The sequence below is a fragment of the Amphiprion ocellaris genome, chromosome 16 (genome assembly GCF_022539595.1).
Source record: "Amphiprion ocellaris isolate individual 3 ecotype Okinawa chromosome 16, ASM2253959v1, whole genome shotgun sequence".
Classification (NCBI taxonomy): Eukaryota; Metazoa; Chordata; class Actinopteri; family Pomacentridae; genus Amphiprion; species Amphiprion ocellaris.
In genome coordinates this window covers 30892291-30901566 of record NC_072781.1, presented here as the reverse complement: position 1 = coordinate 30901566, position 9276 = coordinate 30892291, and the positions used below count along the sequence as shown (strand labels likewise).

Sequence of the window (9276 nt, the reverse complement as noted above, 5' to 3'; positions counted from 1 at the left end):
TAGGGTTTTATCTTTGTCACCTCTTGCACAAACTGATTGTGCGATTCTGTGTAGTTAGACAATAAAACTACAAAACTTAAGGAACATATTCGGTCTATAGAGCTATTCAAATTTAAATTAGGCCTCTTTGAGCATCTATCGGGGAAAGATTTATCTTGGACGGTTTTGCTTTCAGGATTTTTTCTAACTGGTTAAATCTGGTCACACTGTCAAAATAAAAGGTTAAAAATGGGATGTATGAGATTAATAAAGGTTTATTTCATCTTGTTTGTGTTGCAGCAGGATTATGCAACAACAACAAGGTTTCATTGAATTGGGTGGAGAGAAGTGGAAGAAACCATTACATGTTGTTATGAAATTGCAAATTATATTGCCATTTGTATGCAAATTATAAGTTAGATATAATTTCCAACATTATCAAGCAACCCAGGTGGGACTCGAACCCACAATCCCCAGCTCCGGAGGCTGATACCTTATCCATTAGGCCACTGGGTCATACACTACAATGTGATGTTGCTTAAGCTCAAGTTTGAATCAATATTTTTGAGCTGTAACATTCCCTTTAGCTCAACTAAAATGAGCTAAAGGGAATTAACTTTTCCTCTACAATCAAATTAACATTTTATAACCAGTCTGACCTAGTTGAAATCGTCCATTCATGTAGAGATAGAGGAGGAGGCGTCAAGTCCTGAACTCAAAGTGAATAAAAATTAAGGTTTCAAAGCAATTTTATTAAGTTACTTAAACTAATTAAGCAACTTAAGTTTAGTTTTTTTGCAGAAATCGCATGAAATTACCAACATTATTTTGTCAAACCAGCCCTTAAAAATAATGTCTGCAGCTTAAATAGTTTATCTAAATCCAGACATTAGCTTTTTTTTTTTTTTTTTTTTTTTTTAATCTTCCAACCAAACATTTATAGTGTAGTGGAAATAGATCCTTTAAATTACCTTTTAGAAAGTATTTGGAGCCATTTTCACAGAAAGATTACTTTTTATTTTAAAAATGCTCTGCAAAGTTCCAGTTATGTTTTTAGCAGGTAGTTTCTTTTAGCTTCCAGAATTTGCACAGTGGCTTTGGTGTTTAGCACTTTTGTCTTGCAGCTAGAAGATCCCCGGTTGGCATCCCGGGCTTCATGGGATCTTTCTGCATGGAGTTTGCATGTTATCCTTGTGCATGTGGGTTTTCTCCGGGTACTACGGCTTCCTCCCACAGTCCAAAAACATGCTGAACTCTAAATTGTCTGTAGGTGTGAATGTAAGTGTGATTGTTTGTCTCTATATGTAGCCCTGTGATAGACTGTTACCTGTCCAGGTGTCCCCTGCCTTCACCCTCAGTCAGCTGGACAGACTCCAGCCCCCCATGACCCTAATGAGGATTGAGTGGCGTATAGATAATGGATGGATGGATAATCTATTGGGCCCAGTGGTTTAAACATTAAACAATTTGTTTGAAAATGGTTGTTTTCGTTCCTACGATAGAATCAAGGAAAAGTGGAACCTGGTAGGACAAGGTCACTTTCGGAAATATTTACAGATTCGACACTGTATCGCAGAGAGAGTTCACTTTCACCAGGACAAACATCAGATCCAACATTATACGCAGCGACCAACAATGTTTGATAAGGCATCAAAATGGTACGAGATGTGTCCCTGGATAAATTACAGTGTTTGTAGGAACCTTGAAAAAATCTGGCAATACGGTAAAATAAACAAATAAATTTAAAAAATCTGAATATAAATGAATAAATAAATAACATGACAGATAAAACTAACAAAACATTGAAAAATAACAGCAAAACATTTTAAATTAATTAACAAACACAATTTGTAAAACTACAGATTTTTGATGTGGACATTATACACAGTTTTGTACTTTTTTTTTACAGTTAACGTGAAAATGATATTTTTTTCTATGATTTTTACGAGAAATTGTCATTTATAAAAACAAAAAACTAAAATCAGTAAAGTCCGTTTTCAAAAATCATTTCCTGTTTTTCAAAATGACTTATTAATATTTCAAGATTTTCCATTTAGTATTGGAATATTATTTATATTGTAATAAAATAATTGAACTATGCTCTAAATTTGCTCACTTTGGCACACAACCTGAGCACATTTTATATTTATATTCAGAAAACAAAGAAAAGACACATTTTAACTGCTGCTGCTTCAACTTCCCTTTATTTAAGTAAAAGTATGCATTTATAATGTGTATTTACTGAGTGAAACAGGGGTTGGAAGTACACTATATTGCCAAAAGTATTGGCTCACCCATCCAAATAATCAGAATCAGGTGTTCCAATCACTTCCATGACCACAGGTGTATAAAATCCAGCACCTAGGCATGCAGACTGCTTTTACAAACATTTGTGAAAGAATGGCTCGCTCTCAGGAGCTCAGTGAATTCCAGCGTGGAACTGTGATAGGATGCCACCTGTGCAACAAATCCAGTCGTGACATTTCCTCGCTCCTAAATATTCCACAGTCAACTGTCAGCTGTATTATAAGAAAGTGGAAGTGTGTGGGAACGACAGCAACTCAGCCACGAAGTGGTAGGCCATGTAAACTGATGGAGCGGGGTCAGTGGATGCCGAGGAGCATAGTGCCAAGAGGTCACCAACTTTCTGCAGAGTCAATCGCTACAGACCTTCAAACTTCATGTGGCCTTCAGATTAGCTCAAGAACAGTGCTTCAGCAGAGAGCTTCATGGAATGGGTTTCCATGGCCCAGCAGCTGCATCCAAGCCATACATCACCAAGTGCAATGCAAAGCGTGGGATGCAGTGGTGTAAAGCAGCCACCACTGGACTCTAGAGCAGTGGAGACGCCTTCTCTGGAGTGACCAATCACGCTTCTCCATCTAGCAATCTGATGGACCAGTCTGGGTTTGGTGGTTGCCAGGACAACCATACTTGTCAGACTGCATTGTGTCAAGTGTAAAGTTTGGTGGAGGGGGGATTATGGTGTGGGCTTGTTTTTCAGGAGCTGGGCTTGGACCCTTAGTTCCAGTGAAAGGAACTCTGAATGCTTCAGCATACCAAGACATTTTGGACAATTCCATGCTCCCAACTTTATGGGAACAGTTTGGAGCTGGTCCCTTCCTCTTCCAACATGACTGTGCACCAGTGCACAAAGCAAGGTCCATAAAGACATGGATGACAGAGTCTGGTGTGGATGAACTTGACTGGCCTGCACAGAGTCCTGACCTCAACCCCATAGAACACCTTTGGGATGAATTAGAGCAGAGACTGAGAGCCAGACCTTCTGGTCCAACATCAGTGTGTGACCTCACAAATGTGCTTCTGGAAGAATGGTCAAAAATTCCCATAAACACACTCCTAAACCTTGTGGACAGCCTTCCCAGAAGAGTTGAAGCTGTTCTAGCTGCAAAGGGTGGACCCACGTCATATTGAACCCTATGGATTAGGAATGGGATGTCACTTACGTTCATATGCGAGTCAAGGCAGGTGAGCAAATACTTTTGGCAATATAGTGTAATTCCTATCAGGATTAAGGTGGTGTAGACTGCAGCAGTTCATGAGTTCTCCTCTAGATGGTGCTGCAGATTAAATCTTAAAGTTCATCCAGAGACTGAAGCTGTTGAACAGATGAACAGTTTAAATGCTTGTTTTGCTTATTTATCATTATTCTAATATTCTATATTATAGAAAAATGCCAGATTGCTGAAAAAATGCAAAGAAAACTTGTGTGTGTCTATTGTACTACTATATATCATATATATATATATATATATATGTATATATATATATATATATATATATATATATGTATATATATATATATATATATATATATATATATATATATATATATATATATATATATATATATATATATATATATATATATATATATGTATATGTATATATATATATATATATATATATATAGTTTCTAGTTAGAGCTCCTTCAGTTAAATAACATCATGTAATGCAATTTTTTTTAAGTTTCTACAATAACAGTACAATAACAGAAATGTACCAATGTTAATTTACTGTATAAACGTATTATTTAAACTTAAAATAATTCTACACACTGTGTTTGTCCTACAACTACAAATCCATGATGTCATATCTGCACATGTGCTAATAATCCTTATTATATCTTAATTTTTAAGCCTCATTTTGTATTTTTTATCGTGTTTCTGTTCTTCTGTATCCAGCTGCTGTAACGTGACGAATCTTTAAGTTTGATCTTATCTTATCATTAATTCAAAATAGAAGGCCTTATAAAATTGACTCCAGATGAACATCTTTCTCTCTGTTTCTTTTTTTGTTTTTTTGAAATACACTTGTGTAGAGTTCAGGGACACACAGAGAGAAGATCTGAGTGGAGAAAAGGGAAAAATTCTCATGAGAAAGCTGATGTTTACTGTCCGGAAGTTATACAGCCTGCATGTACTGTCTGCGGCTTTCACTGACACACGCACACGCACACGCACACGCACACGCACACACACTCTCACACATATATGTCCGTTCATATGTCGACACAGGAAGTGCCCTCGAGGTTAGAGGAGGCAGACAGACATAATGTTGATTATCCCCAAAATGCCGTTTAAACAGCTTCTTAGTGCATCTTTTGTTCACATTACAGCAGATTAGAAAGTCTTTTCAGCAAAATGTAAACTTTAAAGTGTGAATTTGAACATTTTAGGAAACAAAAATAGGAATTTAGAGAGAGTTTAGGAACAAAACGATGAAAAAAAGTGGAAAAGTCAGTCTGAAAGTTACAAACTGCCTAAAATAACATCTTTCAAGGGGATTTAGTGATGCATTTTAATTTCCCAAATGCTAAACATTACCTGAACTGTAAACAAAAATCTGGTGAAACAGTGAAAACGGTGAAAGTCTTGCAGCAAAAATGCCTGAAAAAATATATTAAAATGTTGCAGTATGGTAAACTTACTGCATATTTATTCACATTACAGCAGATTTAAAAAGCTTGAAAGCTTAATGTCAACTTTTATGTTAAAAAATTACAGGAAAAGGTCAATTTGAACATTTTTAGGTAACAAAGGTAGAAACTTTAATGACACATTAGAACCTAAAGAGAGAAGTCAGGAATAAAACAGTGAAAAATAAAGTGTAAAAGTTATGAATGTGCCAAAATAAGGGCCTTTTAACTTCCCAAGTGCATTTTTTCCCCTGCAAACACCAGTAACAGCTTTTTAGTTTAATTTTACTAAAATAAATAAAAAGTTCTCTATTTAACCCATCTATTTAACTAATCTTACCATAACTGCCGCTTCTATCAACCATTAATGTCTTCTTCATGCTCATATTTCACAGCAAGGACTGTTTCTACATGCTTTTGATGTGCTTACATAACCGAGGAGCAGGATGTTCCTGCATCTCTGTATATCCTGTCCTCTAGTTTAATTATTTGGAAAGAATTTGTATATTTGCCATCTATGACGGATGTGTCATCCCATTTAAATGTAGCGTTTCTCTGTTTATTAATAGTGAATAATCACTGACCTTTCTGCCCCTTCATCCCATCAAAAGGCTTTTTTCTGACTCTTTTTCCTGATCAAGCCAAACTGGGCCGTAGAAGGGTCAAACGGTAGAGCGATTAGGTAATCTTTGCATAAGCTCTTTGTCTTTGAGCTTCCCAGATGAGAACAATCACTAAAAAACACAATTCTGGGCTGGAAAGGCTTGATTTGGCAAAGCATTGTATGAATGCTGGCCGAGCACATTCCCACAGAAAACAAAGACGCTAAACAGACCCAGGACAATCGATTTGTGTGATATCAGATATTCATTGTGTTTCTGTAGCACAGAAGGGCCAGAATAGTTCAGTTTCCAGTGCAGAGCTCATCTCATCAGGGTTTGGCATCGATTTCCTGAATAACTGATGGAGAAATAACCAAATTAATCACAGAAAAGCTGGAACTTCATTCATGTGCATGCATATAAAAGCCTCTAGAACAGAAACTGGATCCAATCAGATTTTTTCACATGCAACATGTTGAGTTTTTGGAGTGGTGTGAGTTATTTTCCACTTTTTAAGCTTTTTCTGACCAGTTTTGTGGATAAAGATTTGATTAAAATGACTGCTTATGCATTTTAACAGATTGTTGCAAGGTAAAAACAGTGGTAAAAAGGAACAAGGTAGATCTACTCAAGTACAACTTTGAGGTACTTTTACTTTCTTTCTATTCCGCTAGCTTAATCTGGCAGCTTTGCCACACACTGATTGTTTTTACAAAAATCAGTGTGTGCTCATGAAATTTCAGACGTGTATGAGTTGATAACGGCTTCATCAATCAGTGATTTTTTTTCCCTTGACCAAAAATCAGTGATCAGAGTAAAACTGAAAGCAGGTTTTTGGATCAAAGCTTTAATTTTTTTCTTCCTTCCTTTCCCATTAATCAGGTTTTGGACTCTCAGATTTAGAAAGTAGTTCAAACCTGCAGCAGCCACTGATACTTCACTATTAATAACCTAATGATTACAACAACAAGCACAATCACAAACACAACAACAACAAGCACAACAAGCACAACAAGCACAACAAGCACAACCACAACAACAACCACCACAAACACAACAACAACAAGCACAACAAGCACAACAGGCACAACCACAACAACCACCACAAACACAACAACAACAAGCACAACAACAGGCACAACCACCACAACAACAACAAGCACAACCACAACAACCACCACAAACACAACAACAACAAGCACAACAAGCACAACAACAGGTACAACCACAACAGCCACCACAACCATAGCAACAGGCACAACCGCAACAACTACCACAAACACAACAACAAGCACAACAACAGGCACAACAACATGCACAACAAGCACAACCACAGCAACCACCACAAACACAACAACAACAAGCACAGCCACAACAACCACCACAACCACAACAACCACCAGCGCAACAACCACAACAACCACCACAAACACAACAACAGCAAGCACAACAAGCACAACAAGCACAACCACAACAACCACCACAACAACAACAAGCACAACCACAACAACCACAACAACCACCACAACAACAACCACCACGACAACCACAACAACAATCTCAACAACCACAACTACAACCACCACAACAACTGTAACCACAACAACCACCACAACAACAACAACTGCAACCACAACACCCACCACAACCATCACAACAACCACCGCCACAACAATCCCAACAACCACCACAACCACCCCACCACCACCACGGCAACAACCACCACAACCACAACTACAACCACCACAACAACCAAAACCACAACCACCACCACAACAATCCCAACAACCACCACAACCACCACCACAACAACCACCACAACTACCACCACAATAACAACTACCACCACAAAAACCACAACAACAACCACAACCACAACAGCCACAACAACAACTGCAACAACCACCCTCTCAGTCAGAGGCACCAGCCAGCGCTTCTACTGCAGATTACTGCACTCATTTACTTAAGTAGGATTGTTTTTCATGCATGATTTTCACATTTCTGTATTTATAGTTTTGCTGAAGTAAAGGATCTGAATGCTTCTTTCACCACTGAGAGAACGTTACACCAAGCGTAACCTCAATAACACCTAAAAACGGTTTCATAACACATCATAGACTTTAAATTTCCACTTCAAAACAATTCCATAATATTTCTCCTGCACAATTTTAGCTCATTCTTCATCTTTGTAATCGTAGGAGCTTATCTGTGACAAGAAAATGTTTGCTCAAAAGGTGTTTTGAATGCTGATGCAGAATTATTGTGCAATCTAACTGATATTCAGGTACTCAGTTCAGGTGAATGTAATAATGCTGCATATGAAGGAAACTATTTAAGCTGAAAATAATTTATAAAAGTGAGGCAGCAGGAGCCTATACAAGTTAGGGACTGAAGTGTGAACAAGAAAACAGTGGAGGATTTATATTTATGTAAACCAGTATTTTTTATATTATGTATGTAGAACAACATCTAACATACTAACAACATGATAACAACTACTAACTAGCTGGCTTGGAAGCTTGGAGGAATTTGCTTTTGGGAATAAAAGAGAGTTGACCAAGTTCTCAGTATCTGAAAGGTACTTGCGTGCTGATGGACGATCGGGTTGGCCTGCAGACGCTGGTCGGGTTGGACAAAGTCCTCCAAGTCCACCAAGTCGGTCTTGAAGAACTTAGGAAGGAGAAATCTGAGGAAAGTGTTGCTTTCATGTGTGGCCTTTAAAGGGGACTTTTGCGTGACATTAACTCAGGAGGGGGTCTGACAAAACCTCCATCAGGGGGGGCCAATGTCCAGATGTAACCCTATCACAGAGTTACGTCTTTAAGATACTTTCTGATGGGTTCTGTAGTTTCAAAATAGTCTAAGATGGTGGTCATCATTTACAGATGTGTGAAGATGAAACACATACATGACATCAGACAGCAGCAGTTCCTTTAAAGAGTGGTTGACTTCAAGATAGCTGAATAAGTTGGGTCAAAAGACTGTTTCCGGCAGCCATTTGGTCCTTTGTAGGCCTGATAGTCACTTATCCAAAACATAGTTGGTATGAACATTCGGGTGTCCTCGTCCAAAAGTGTGTGCTGAAGGTCTGAGGGCAGAAGCTTCACACCGTCCTGACAGATCTGGAAGGTGCTGTTCTTCAAGGTTCAACATCTGGCGTGAAGCCTTAATGCTCCATTGATCACAGTGGACTCCATCTCCAGTCTGCGGTTGTAACTGGATGAAAATCTGCTCTTTCTCTGTCTTAAAGTTGGTCCTACATCTGAAATTAGTCAGATGTACGCGCCTCTCTGTTTGTTCTGTTGGAGTTCTTCTCTCTTTTTCCAATCTAAGACTCTTTCTGTGCTTTTTATTCTGACATTGCTTCAAGGTTAACTGCTTTTTAACCACTTTGTTGAGGTTTCATGTGTTTTTGTTCCTTCTCTGGTTCCTCCTCTGGGGATTGTGAATATCTTCCTCTGATGTGGGTTGAATTGTTAGCAAGATGTTCTGGTCCACTTTTAGCACTTTTGTCTCTCTGCAGTTTACCCACCGCTGAGAAAGACTTGTCCAGAAAGCACTCATTTCCTTTACTTGCGCAGAAGTATGCATTTACAGTCTACCTGAACATTCATTAATTCATCCAATCTGTGATTGAAAACGGCTAAAAATCTAACCTTTCTCTGTCTTAAACTTGGTTATGAGTGGTTGATCTGACATCTGAGATTAGTGAGATGCTGTTTAAGTTCCAAACTTCCAATCTAAAACACTCTCTGT

At 38.1% G+C, this 9276-nt stretch overlaps 1 non-coding gene across 1 annotated transcript; it reads right to left on the bottom strand.

The window, feature by feature from the left end:
* Positions 1-422: 422 nt before the first annotated feature.
* Positions 423-495, bottom strand: trnar-ccg (transfer RNA arginine (anticodon CCG)). Its single transcript has one exon. It is a non-coding gene; the product is annotated as a tRNA-Arg (tRNA).
* Positions 496-9276: the final 8781 nt, after the last annotated feature.